Source organism: Mustela lutreola, chromosome X, assembly GCF_030435805.1.
Source record: "Mustela lutreola isolate mMusLut2 chromosome X, mMusLut2.pri, whole genome shotgun sequence".
Taxonomy (NCBI): Eukaryota; Metazoa; Chordata; class Mammalia; order Carnivora; family Mustelidae; genus Mustela; species Mustela lutreola.
The window spans coordinates 5,133,731-5,147,584 of record NC_081308.1 but is presented as its reverse complement, the minus strand read 5'-3'; the positions used below and the strand labels follow the sequence as shown (position 1 = coordinate 5,147,584).

General features: G+C 41.9%; 1 long non-coding RNA gene across 1 annotated transcript; it reads right to left on the bottom strand.

Moving 5' to 3' along the window:
* Window positions 1-1,798: 1,798 nt before the first annotated feature.
* LOC131821355 (uncharacterized) lies at window positions 1,799-6,637 on the bottom strand. The gene is made up of 2 exons (XR_009349888.1): window positions 5,264-6,637; window positions 1,799-3,989 (listed from the first exon to the last, which is right to left on the bottom strand). It is a non-coding gene; the product is annotated as an uncharacterized LOC131821355 (long non-coding RNA).
* Window positions 6,638-13,854: the final 7,217 nt, after the last annotated feature.

Here is a 13,854-nt window from a genome sequence, read left to right as displayed (position 1 = left end):
CTCAGTAACACTACAGGTATCATCTCAAAACGGGCCATGGAATGATCATGCGCACGAAGCCAGAAAACCTCTCCCGCTTCCTGTCCTGTGGTTGTACAGTGTCTGAATTTCCTTCCATGAACTTGTTTTGAGGCAAGTCAGTGACATTTGGAGGAGGGTTAAACTCATGAGAACACGATTAATTATCCAAATCAGCATAGGGCTCCATGGTCGGTTCTATTAAGCAAAGAAAATCACTGAGGACAATGGTATTTGGAAGAATCACGGTGGTCCCCCTGGCTGATTCAACGTAGATCTTTTTGGCGGGGCCATTTCGTTCTAGGTAGAGGGCATAAGTTGCTGCTGCTTCAACTTCTTTTCACCATCACTTTCCTAAGGATCCCTGCTAGGCATTCTTTTCTCTACTTGCCATCCCCAATGGAATTTTAACCCCTCCGATAGTCTGTATATTTATTTATGTATTAGGTACACCTGGATTTTACATATAAAAGAGTGAGAATTTTTTTTTTTTTTTTACCCACAAGAACAGACTCGTACCCCATCGGTGATGATATTGGTTCTGCTGACAATGCGTGGCATGGGCGAACCACCCAACAGCCACGGAGAAAGCAGACACCACGCAGAAGTCTTCTTCAATGTCTACAGCACTTGCGTATACTTACTATGATGTGAATGACTCAACCACCGAGACAGATGGACGAGTGAGTAACCGACCTAACAGGACACAGAACAGCTTTTACACAGCTCACTCACCCCTGGGAAGTGAGAAAATAGGACTGTGTGTTGGTAGGAAGGAACATCTATCGAACTGTATACCCCAGGACTCAGTAACAGAGCATTTCTAAAGCAGATTGCGTGCTGGGCTACACTAGACGGGCAACCAAAGTCGGTGTGGTCAGAGGAGTGTCTGTGATGCAAAATCGTTCTTTTCGTGCACATGACCCCGAGCGATTCCCAAGCACCAATGCTGCCTCTTTCGCCTGATGAGCTTATTAGAACTCACTTTCGAAAAATATTATTATTTCTCTATTTGATAGACTTCAGTTTTTAGAGCCGTCTTAGGTTCCTGACAAATGAGCATGAGGAACAGAGAATTCCCATACGTGCCCGCCCCAACTCACGCGTAGCCAGTCCTGGTAGCAACACCCCTGCAAAACACCTTCATGATGTGTCTTTAGACCTTCACGGACACATCATCGTCCCCAAAGTCCACAGGGACCCTGAGGTGCTCTCCTGCTGCTGCACACTCTGTGGGTTGGGACAAGGGTAGAACACCATGGCGGCATCATACGGAATGGTTTCATGACCCGGGTGACCCTCTGTGTGCTGCCTGTCCATCCTTCCCTGCCCGCACTGCCGGGCTACTACTGATCCTGTCCATCGTCTCCTACACAACACAGAGCTGGAGACATACAGTATGCGGGCTTTTTACACTGCCCTTCTTCACCTATAACAGTCACTGGAGTTTTCTCCCGATGTGTTCACGGCTTGGTAGCTCATCTCCTCTTAGTGCTAAATAACATTGCATTGTCTGAATGTATCAGTTCATCCATTCAGCTACCGAGGGGCGTCTCGGTTCTTTCCCCGTTTTGGCAAGTATACATAAAGCAGATAATAATACCCACATAGAGATTTCTGCATGGACACAGAGCAGATGCACGAACCGTGAAATCAAGCAATATTGTGCTTTGGTTGTTTTGGCAGAGTTTTGAGGCACTTACCAAAGTCATAACCCTAGTATCAAAAATATATGTAACACACACACACACCCCCCCAAACATGACACACACACACTTAGTTTTGCCATATAAATGTTTGTATTTCATTTAGTTTGTATTTCTCGCTGGAAGGAACAGATTGTCACAAAGTATATGTTTTCTCTATCTTTGGGAAATAAATGAAAGCCTGTTAAGTTACTAGGATTCCCCTTTCCTAGGGTGTGTCTTTAAAGTCTTACTATATTTTCAGGTCAAGAAAATTGTTAGGCAAAAATTGACTCATTTTAAAATACCTAGTGTTTCTACAGTCAAGACAGACTATGAAAATTCTATTAAAATGCAAATTTTCCACAATAAAATCACAGATTTTTGTTGGGGTTTAGGTTTCCTGGTAATTCAAAATGCTGTCATTTTAGAGCACTGGTGTGTTGGTTTTTTTGATAAATATCAGACAGTGCTGTAAATATATTTCCTCTACCTTATGAATTTCTTAATCATACCGTTTTTAGGTTACTTTATTATAAGAATGCAGCATATAATATACATATATCATTTAAAAAAATGCAATAATCTGGGGCGCCTGCGTGCCTCAGTCATTAAGCATCTGCCTCCGTTCAGGTCATGATCCCAGGGTCCTGGGTTCGAGTCCCACAGTGGGGCTCCCTGCTTGGCGGGAGCCCCGCTTCTCCCTCTCCCCCTGCTTGTGTTCCTTCTCTCACCGTGTCTCTCTCAGTTAAATAAAATCTCTAAAAAAACAATGTACTAATCTGCTGTTTATGTTATGGGTCAGATTCCCATCCACCGTAGGCTATTAGGAAAGCTTTCAGAGAGTCAAAAGTTATCTGTAGATTTTCAGCGGCACAGGGGATCCGAACAACAACTTCTGCATTCTTTAAGGGTCAAGTGCCACTGTCCTTGCACACAAAGAGGTCAGAAGAAACTTACCTTCTCTCATCAGTAGAATTTAAAAAGAAATCCTCTTTTACAAATGGAAACTAGCACGAGGTGAACAAATGTTCGCATATCAACTGATCCAAAAATAAAAGGGACTCTTTTTTTAAGATTTTATTTATTTCTTTGACAGTGAAAGAGGAAACACAAGCAGGGGAAGTAGGAAAGGGAGAAGCAGGCTCCCCGCTGAGCAGGGAGCCTGACCCGGGACTTGATCTCGGGACCCTGGGATCACGACCTGAGCCAAAGGCGAATGCTTCAAGGACTGCGTCACCCAGGTGCCCCAAAGATAAAAGTTATTTTTTAATCTTTGTGACTTTCCCTTAACCTCTTTGAAGGAGCTATAAAATAGATTATTCCATGTCCCTTTTTTGGAATGTACATAAAACAAGGGACTTCCTATCTTTGTAAGTCTTTCTTACAGAATACCGTTTTATAGTAAAAGAGGAAACAGGGTAATACGGCTTCTATTTAACCTTAAAGCTCTCTGAAATTAAGTATGACTTAAAATGGAACATAAAATAATGTCTCAAAAGCACTGCGAATTTGGAATTTCATGAAGAAAACTAATACAAAATTAAATTGACTCGATCATTCCATATGGTGTCAAGTAAATTGAATCCTTTTTTTCTTTTTTGTGACTCATTACCTCCTGCCTCTGCCATCACAAATGAGACTGTCAATTGCTATTTTTGGAATTATGTTAATGATCTGAAAGGTATTTGCTGGTATTAAAACTTCCTCGGAAGACCACAGAATTAGGAAAAATACTATGACAGTAAAGATTTCCAGAGCAGACATCTGATGAGGAAACAGATTATAGGCGTGCACGTTCCGTTCGGAATTCCAAGTCCTCAATGCAATAACTGTCGGATGATACAAGCTTCAAGCGGGACGCAACCTTTCCAACCCTTTCACATCACAGAACCAGCAACAGTTTAAAAACTGATTTTTAAACTGAAAGGCACTTCCCGGAGGAAAATAAACAGTCGTAATTATCGGGAAAGGAATTCTTCTGCAGAGCATCTTCTTATCCTGCACTTTTCTGGGTTTCGTTTTCCCTCCCGTTTGGGGAGTTCGCAAGTTGTTTTAACCTACACCACGCGGCGCCTTCTGAAAGCCAGCGGGAGAGACGTGTGAACGTGACGAGACAGGGAGGCAGCCCTGCTTCCGAGGCAGTTATTCACGGGCCAAGACCGGGTTCTGTGTCTTGGGTCCGACTGTGCATCCTACTAAGGAATGACAAGGGTGAGAAGGATCCACTGCCCCCTCCTACACTGGGTGGAAGATGGGGGAAAACGTGTTTTTGTAGACAGAAACCTGAGGAGCCAAGGGAAACGGAAATTATTGACGAAGGCACACAGGACGGGAAACCGAGCGCGCCTGTCCCCCGTCAGGGCCCCTCCCCAGCACCTCCACCACCGCATCCTGAGTCTCTCCTTTATCCGAGATTTCCCCCTGGCATGAACTGCTGGCCAGTCCCTTCAGGAAGAGTGGGAGCCCTCCAACGGCAGAGCCACGAAAAGAAGAAATCAAGTCCAGCTTCATCACCTAGGATCTGCGTAACCCGGTCCCAACCAACCCACAGCGGCTCTGAAGATGAAGGAAGCACGAGTTCTGAGAGTGCCCCAAGGACCGGCCGAATCCCACGTTCAGACAAGGGGCGTTCGTATGCAGGTTCCATGACAAGTGGCTGGCATTATCAGTGGACAAGGTTGATCCATCACATAAAAACATGATTTATTGTCTCATGGTTAAAGAGAATGTCTCTCACGGCACTGCAGAGCCACGGTAAGTTTAGCATTAAGAAAGCACTGGTTCCCGAGACTGGGATGTTTGCTTCTTGGCAAGAGCTCGTGCGTCCTACAATCTCTTCTGAACATTCCCTGAAGGCTGAGTCATTTCAGCCGTTCCCTAGGGTGTGCGAGCCAGGGCCACCGTCACTACCGCTGACCGCTGCATCAAGGGAATACGGTGTCCAGCGCTAGGAGACCTCTGAATGACCAGTCAGAGCATTCCGAAACGTGTTTCCCTGCTCCACCACCAACCAAAGAAGGCTATCCCAAGAGAAAATGGCCAGATTTCTTGTGGCTATTTCCTGATCATTTTAATTGATTAAAAAAAAATTTTTTTTTAAGATTTTATTTATTTGCCAGAGAGCAAGAGCACACGCAGGGGCAGCAGCAGGCAGAGGGAGAAGCAGGATCCCCACTCAGCAGGAAGCCTGAGGTGGGGGCTCGATCCTGGGACCCTGGGATCATGACCAGAGCCAAAGGCAGACGCTTCACCGACTGAGCCACCCAGGTGCCCCCTTTCGCGATCATTTTTAAATTCACCCACTTGAGGTTCCCATGAAACTATGACAATGATTTCTTTAAATTCTTAAGATGCAAACCTTAACGGAGGTGAATATTTTAGATAAGAATATTCCCTCAAAATCATCCAGCAACCCTAGGCAGAATGTTTTCACTTTCTCTTCACTCATTTTATGCTTTCATAAAGCATAATTTCATAAAGCTTAAGGCAGTAATTAATTTTTGAATAGATTATACCTGGTTATCAACAAGACAATTATACTGAAATATTCTTATTACCCAAATTTACGAGACATAGTCGTTTGACGATCCCAACAGTGGAAGTCCTAATGTTTTCAGGCAAACCTGGCACAAGAGAGCTGTAGCTAACTTCACAGCAAGATGGATTTGTCCACAAAGCGACTGTATTTGAATTTGTCCATAAAGCGATTGTATTTGATGATATTTTGTTAACAGAAAAGGAGAAACTGGAATATTTCAATTTGAATGTTTGACCACTTAGAGTGTCTTTTTCTTCATTTGCAGAGCACAGAAAATAATAGTTCTCTCATCTGACATACTGCCTGTGAAATTCTCTGGGACTTACTTATTTCCAACAGTCTCTGGAACAAATCTTTCCAATGACGATCAGCCCATCTTTCCCAGCAGAGGACCCCTAAGGTGGCTCTGACACCAATTCAAAAAATAAACAAAAAAGCTTTCAAGAGTGCTTGGAGCCATGATTACGTTGTTGGAATCCACGCATCCAAAGAAAGTACTCGTTCGCAGGTGCAAGTTCTCACATACCTTGTGAACAGTCATCCCGGCAGGCGGACTGCATTCCAGAAGCCCTTGTTTGTAGACGTGAGACTGAGCGGTGCTTGGTATTCAGGGCGCACAAAGGGAAGGTTCTGAGAGGTCAAACCTTTCTGCCGCTCCTCATTCTCACTCTCCTGAAACACGTCCGGCATGGGGAGGTTTAAGGACCGACCAAACCTAGGAATGCCTTCCCTCCTGGAAGGACCTTGAACTTTTGACATGGAGGTGTGGCTACCAAGAGCGTTTGTACAGACTCCGTGTGCGTGAAGGCATCAGGACTTGGAACCTGGCGGTGTCCAGATTCCTTCCCCAGGTGAGCGTCTGCTGCCGGAATGGTCCAGGCCCCGCAGGAAGGAATGTTTCACGGGGAGCGTGTCTGCACTTGACATGACCTCCACGGGAACACTGCGAAGATGCTTGTCATCCTACGCAGGGAGCAAACTTCCTCTGTTCTCCAATACGGCCATGACACAGCAAGTACGCATCCTCTGGGAACCGGACATCTCCTGCCCCGGCCACACTGCTGTACACGTTCTCTCTCCTTGTTGCGCGTTCTCCTTCTTCCTCTGTTTTGTAGAAAAAGACACACAAATCCTCGGAGTAGCTTGCTAAGGCAATTCCACCTGCCGCACGAAGGAAGGACAGGAAAACAACACCATGGCGTACGCCGCAGCAGACTTCAGACGTTGTCCCGGGAACGACCGGTAGCAGCAAAGAACTCTGAGTCGCTCAACAGACTGTTCTGATTTAAATGTCCCAACTGTAGTTATGCTCGTATTTATGGTCATTGTGGAAATGGTTCGGTTGCATTTTTACCTGAGATTGTTCTATTTACATGAGCGGCTTTCGGACACTTTAATCCCTCCCCCCTCACCCCGCCAAGAACAAGTTCTGTGCAAAGACACACCCCAGGGATTATCTTTTTAATAACACTAGACCTGGCCTTATTTAGCCTTGTGTTTCTTTCATTGTTGCCGGGTTTTTCCAGGGAACTGACTGTTTATGGAATGCACTTTGGTGACGAACTCTTGCTTATTTCGTCCTTGGCTTTCAGAATGTCGTGAGCGTGACTCTGCTTCTGCTGCTTCTGGCACGGCCTTCCCGCTTTATGCCGGCCTTCCGCAAGCTGGCGCACACCTGTCTTTCTCACCTTTCTTCCCGCCTAGTGTTAGACGTGACTTTTGGACCCGAGGAGCAGGGCCGGGCTCAGTACGTTAACCTCCCCCGAGTGCCCTGTCTCTGGACCGGACGCTGCCCTGTATTCACATGAAGACCGATCACCGAGATATGTGCTTTCCTCCTCTTCATCTCATTTTATAGTTTCTGCACGCGTGCGTTTTTGGCGAGTCACCGTTTACAAGCAGCGGAATGCACAAATCGTGTGTGTGATGGTCCGTAACCCCTCGGGGAGAAACGCACTCCAGGAGCTGTGAGCCAGATCAAGATGCAGAGAACACGAACCTCTGGCGGCCCCACGTGCTCAGCATCCCCCTCTCTGCCGCTACCAGCAGTGTGAGCCGTGTCTCCACAAGTTTGCACAGAACGTGCTGTGGGAGTTTATCACACACCGTGTGGTCTGCGGTGGCATCCGGGTTCCCTCAGAGCGTGACTGTCGGCATTGCTTGGTTCCCCTTGGTCTCTATGCACGACGCCGCTGTAGGAAGGCAGGGCAGCTCCTCCTTCTGCGGGGAATGGCCACTCCACTCGTTTCTGTTTCTGAATCAGAGGCTTCTCTCTAGATTGTCTCTAGATTCCCATTCTGTGGAGGACGGCATTCATTTATTTCGGGTACCCACTTAGGAGCGGAAATAGCCAGACTGTTTAGTGAGCAAATACTGACAGACAGACTGTCAAGTAATTGCCCAAATTGTATCATTGTATACTCCCAGTAGCAAAACCCAAGAGGTCCACTTTCTCTGGGTCTTCCCCAATACTTCATATTGTCAGGTTTGGTGTTTTTCTGTTCTGTTTTGTTTTTAATTTTTAAAAAAGGAGGCACAGCGAGAGAGGGAGCGCAAGCAGGGAGAGTGGGAGAGGGAGAAGCAGGCTTCCCACTGAGCAGGTCCATTTACTCCAGCGTGGGCGGACACTCTCCAGCCATTGGGAGCGCCAGTACAAAGACAGGGTACTGGGGGAGGGACAGATGTGCTCTCTGTTCAACCAGAGACTTTCCATCTCCTGCCTCTCAGGCCTCTGGGTTTGGAACCACCCATCACCTCTCCTGGGTCTCCAGCTTGCACCGGTCTCATCACAGGACTCGGGCTCTAGAACCACAGGAGCCAGTCCCTCGTAACACATCTCTCTCTCTGCATTCCCAATCTCCTGTTGGCTCTGTTTCTAGGGAGAACCCTGACAAACGCATTACCTTTTCCAGTTCCCTCGTTTTCTTTTTCGTTGTGTCACGTCTGCTATATATCCTGTCCACTGAGCTTTTCTAAATTTCAGGAATCCCAGTTTAATTTAGAGGAGCTCTTTTCTTAGTATTCAAATGTTTGTTCTCAGGCCTAACAATCTCTAGTTCCATTCGTACGTATGTGAACTGTTTTTCTGACTTCTCTACACATCTTCTACCCATCCGTTCTATATTTGATATCTAAAGGTTATATGATCTATAAGAAATCTCTCTGTGAGCTCCCACCTTCCTGGGCACCCAGTAATCTCAAAGTGTGAGCTCACTGCTGATCTCAATCATTAGAATTTCTGTGGGCCTAATCTGAAATACATTTTTTCAAAATTCCATAGCCACTTGTGAGAACAGGTATATTCTTTTCCCATTATTTTTGCACCATTCAATTTTGGTTCTGAAATGAAAAAATATGTAATCATATTGCAACATTATATATCACATTGCACATGATAAGTAGGGAACTACAGCCCATTATAATGTCATACTTAAGACTGTATCTATTACAAGGCACCTATTAGATAGCACCTATGTTAAATTGGAATCATTTTAAACTTTACTTTCTTTTCTTGCATTGTTTTTCCTGTATCTGATAATAGTTTCTATGACGACAGAACACCCTATCAATTTTCTTCTTCAATTCCTAGAAATAAGCACAATGCTATATCACAACAAAAAACGTATTTTAAAATGAAATGTTTGAACTTGTGATGCATTTTTTCATTCTAAAATTGTATACGTTTACGAGATATTTATCAACATTCTGATGGTCTTAGTGCTCAACTTTTCTTTACTCATTCTATTACGATAAACTTCTCTGGTGGGTGCATTGGGGGGACTTGATAAGACAATTATCGCTTGGGGTAAAAGTTAAAAGAAAAAGTTTTTTCTCTTTTCCTTTAGGCATTTATGGAGTGGTTTGAATTTGTACTTAACTGGAACAATGTATAAAGGACTTCTCCTGATTTAAGCCAGGAGTTTTAACAACCAGCGCCCAAGCAGACATGACAGCTCTTTGCTTTGTCAGGTCCACTTAACACAACCCGAAGGGAGAACTACTGTGGATCACTTTGAAGTGCCTCCAACGTTTAATCTTCCAAAAATGGAACTGACACTGAACTTATTATGTAACCCCAAATATCAGAATGCCACTGTAGAACACAATTTTTATCATAACACCTTCAAAAACATCTTCATTTTATCATCCTCAATGTCTGGATTATTTCTATTATCAGCAATACTTCATTCATGGCAGGGCTTAAAGTCTATTATCAAGGAAATACAAGTCTACACAATCTGTCACTCAAGAACACTTGTGGATAAGTTAGATAGAAAGTGAAAATGATAAAAACTGTGTAAGAAAATCAAATCTGGCTCTTCTCATTTGGCATCATGTTCATTTTCTTCACAACAAGGTCTGCCTTTCTAAAAGCGTAAGTACTAGCTTTCTAGTGAAAATGATACTTCGACAATATACAGTGTGGAACAAACAATGCAAATAAGCAGCTTTACAAATGTTTAAAAAATCATTTGAATTGAATTTTGTATAAATTTATAGGCAAAAAAATAGACCTATGGAATTTTTCATGAAGTAAAACAGTGAAAAATGACCAAAATAGAGTCTTCTTATTGATTACGATTTTCCTAAAATTTTCATCTCTCGTTGTTTAAGCGGCAAAGACTGAAATGTTCCATCATTCAGTTTTAGGTTGTGATATGAGCTGTCTAATGTATTATACAAGTTCTTTCTAGCTGGGTTAACTGCTCATCTACTCAATTTCTTCATGACCGTGTTGTTCTGAAAGCATCTTTTTTTTTTTTTCTTTAAGATTTTATTTATTTATTTGAGAGGGAGAGCATTAGAGAGATAGACCACGAGCAGAGGGAGGAGCAGAGGGCAAGGGGGAAGCAGACTTCCTGCCGAGCAGGGAGCCCAGTGTGGGGCTCGATCCCAGGATCCTGGGATCACGACCTGAGCTGAAGGCAGATGCTTAACTGACTGAGCCACCCAAGAACACCTCCCTCTCTTTCATTTATAAGAGGGAGATTTCATAAGGTTTCCAAGGCTCATCTGCTTTTGGTTCTAATCTTATAAACTCACCTGTGCATGCTGTGCAAACATTTTGAACCATGCTCTAAATACTGGTGTCTCCTTAACACCAAGAAGGCTGGTTCATCTTGCAGGCTGGCTATTTTGAGCCAACAAAACATTAAACTCAGAACAGGAAACAGCAAAACTTATACACGGCCTTTCAAAATATTTCTTCACATTTGTGCAAATGTCCCAAGATTCTTTTATGAGAGATTACGGATTTTCCGTTTCAGCCTCCAGATCTTTCCTCCAACACATGTCTGAAATGGCTCTTATACCTGGCAGGAGAACAAGACGATACACCAGCCAGAACTTCCATATCCCCGCCACTCTATGCACAGAGACGTGAAACTCTTTGTGGCTGCGGAGGGATTATACCACCTGCAAAACCACACAGCATGTTCTTCAGGCTCACATGTATACCTGTGCGGCAGCCCAGGTCCCTCAGGAGCACGGCTCACACATGCAGGACCCCCCCCACCCCCACCTGCTGTGGTCTGACTGCGAGACCCATCTCGGGCCAGTGCAGGTCTTCCTGAGCTCACTGGTCTCCTCCTTCACTAAACCTAAAGGACATTGTCCCGACCTCATCTGGTCTTACTTTTTAACAGAACCATCCCTGTTGGGTGACATTTCCTTCTTGAAAGATTACTCTTCTTCCATGTGTTGGGACGGATAATTTGGGAACAATAAGGCTGCTGTGGGCATGTATAAAATATCCTTAAACTCTCAAAATGTTGAATTGATTGAAGGCCACCAACCATACTCGTTCCCCATTTCAACTGCCTTTCATGAATTATTCAGTCATTTCTACAGAGTAATGTGACGTTATTCTCAATCTCAGGACTTAATCTTAAATCAAGGAGAGTAATTAATCCATGGTTTCATCTAAGCATTCATTGAAAACCTATCCTTAGGACAGTATCTAGCACATAATAGCTTCTTCATAATTATGATGTCCATTTACTGATCATACTTTAAAGACGCTGTTGAAAGACCCTATTCCTGGCAATGGAGAGATGAATCAGATATGAATACTGAACTCAAAAGAGTAATGTCTAATAAAGAAATTGAAACATATATGACAAAAAGCGTTCATTCCTATATTACACACACATGTGCAAGCATGCACACACACAATTTATAAAGATAAATAGCACCTATAACATGGCAGGTCCTGTCCTAAAAACAGACATAGATCATGTGTCTATGGTCCCTACAATAAACTGGGGCAAACAACTTAATAAAACCAGGCTAACACATACGAAGTTACAACTCTGATGAATTTCCTGCCATGGCAGGTGCATGGTGCTTTGATAGCTCGCATGGGAGCTTAACAGGAGCATCCTTTTAAGAAGGGACACTGATTTGGTCTCTAGTGTCTGACTAAGAGGTAATGAGGGGTGGAGGGGAGGTGAGAACAAGAATGGATTTAGAAGACATGACATGGTACAAGAGAAGAACAAGAAAAGCATGACTGACTCATAATAAATCAGCCAGCCAGAGATACAGAATCAACAGAATGTATGTATATATATATGGAGAGGCAGAGAGAGAGAGAGAGAGAAAGAGAGACAGATTGTAAGGACATAGTTCACCTGATTGTGGGAGCCAGAAAGTCTGATCTCTAAAGCAGGGCTGGAACCAACCCCCAGACAAACACGGAAGAGTGTTGGGTCTCAATCTGGAGGGATGACTGGCATTTGAACAGAATGGTTTTGGGGTGTGAGCAGAGGGACATACTCCCACTATTCCAGGGGAGTAAATTGGGGGTACACAGGAGGCACAGAAAGCAATCCAAACCAAGAGTGTGTGAGTCAGTCTTGGGAGGTGAGAATGGAAAAACATGAGGGGCCAGAATGAGGTTAAGGAGTTTGGATTAATTCTGTAGGCAATTATATATAAAAATATATAAAATTATATTTATATATATAAAAAATATATATATAAATATAAAAATATATATAATTATATATAATTAAAATAATCTAAATGTATATATAAATATAATATATAAATATAAATATATATAATATAATATATAATTATATATAACAATGATATAATATATAATATATATTATATAGTATATAATTATATATTTTTATATATTTATTTATATTATATATTTATTTATTTTAATTTAATTTTATTTTTTATTTTATTTTTATTTTATTTATTTTATTTTATCATTTATTTTATTATTATATATTTATTTATATTAAATATATATATAATTATATATATATAAATTTTATAATTTCATATATATATATATATATATATATATATATTTTTTTAAATAGGAGAGTGACATTGTCAAAGCCAGAGAGATGAAGTTCTGTGCAGAAGATGTATTTAGATAAAAAACAGTGACTGAAGATAACTCATTGGTACATGAATTATTTAAGAAATAGAAAGAAATTTATTGCACCTTATATACCTTTCCAATTTACTAGGTAACTCAACATCTCTTTCCAAAACGCAATTGCGTTTTGGAAACGCAATGAGATGATGTCTCATCATCTCATTGATGAGACAACAATGGTGTCTCATCCTTCCATGTCCTCTCATACTTATGAGACATTTAGATTTCAGCCAATCAGTATTTCAGCATAGCTTAATTTGCATTTCCCCCATTAATAATGCAAATGAACATCTTTCCTTATTTTTGTTGGCAATCTGTGTTTCTTCTATGAAACACTTTCCATTTTTTCCTATTTTTTCCTTTGACTTGTATGAATGTTCCTTATTGATGTGCAGACATTATTTAGCCATCTTGAAGAAAAATTCTTCCATTGGCAATACGTTTTGCCAATATTTCTTCTCAGCTGTGACTTTTTTTTTTTCTCTTGTGGTACCATTTTCATAAACTGAATCATGCCTTATGAACAATAAAATCCACTCATCTCAAGTGCCACGTTCAGAGAAGTTTGACAGATACCTTCAACCCAGTAAACCATTTATATTTAATGTGATAACTGAAGTAACCATTTATATTTAATGTGGTAACTGAAGTAACCATTTATACTTAATGGGATAACTGATATGTTATGGTGTAAGGGTCCCATCCTGCTACTTGTTGTCTATCTGCCTATTCCTTATGACTTCTTCCTCTTTACCCTTTTTCTTTTGGCTTGTTTCTATTATTCCATTTTCTCCTCTTTTTAGGGTATTAGCTATAACTTCTCTTTCCCTGAGGGTTACTGCCAGATTCGTACGACGGATCATTAACTTATCATTCTCTACCTTCAATGCTATTATGCCTCTTCACATTTAGTATAAAAACCTTAAAATAGTTTACTACTTTATTCCTCATCCTAGAATTCATACTGATTTTGTGCGTTTTACTTTTACAGGGTTTAAAAACTCACAAGATATTCTTATTAACTTAGGTAATACAATCGACTGTATTATAAAGATACTTAGACAATTTAAAAAATCATACATTTACTGGCATAATTGCTATTTCCAGTGCTTTTCATTCCTTTGTTTAGATGCACGTATTATTCCGATAAGCGACCTACACCATACCAGCTTGGGCCTAATACCACACTAACTGTCTGTGACTTCTCT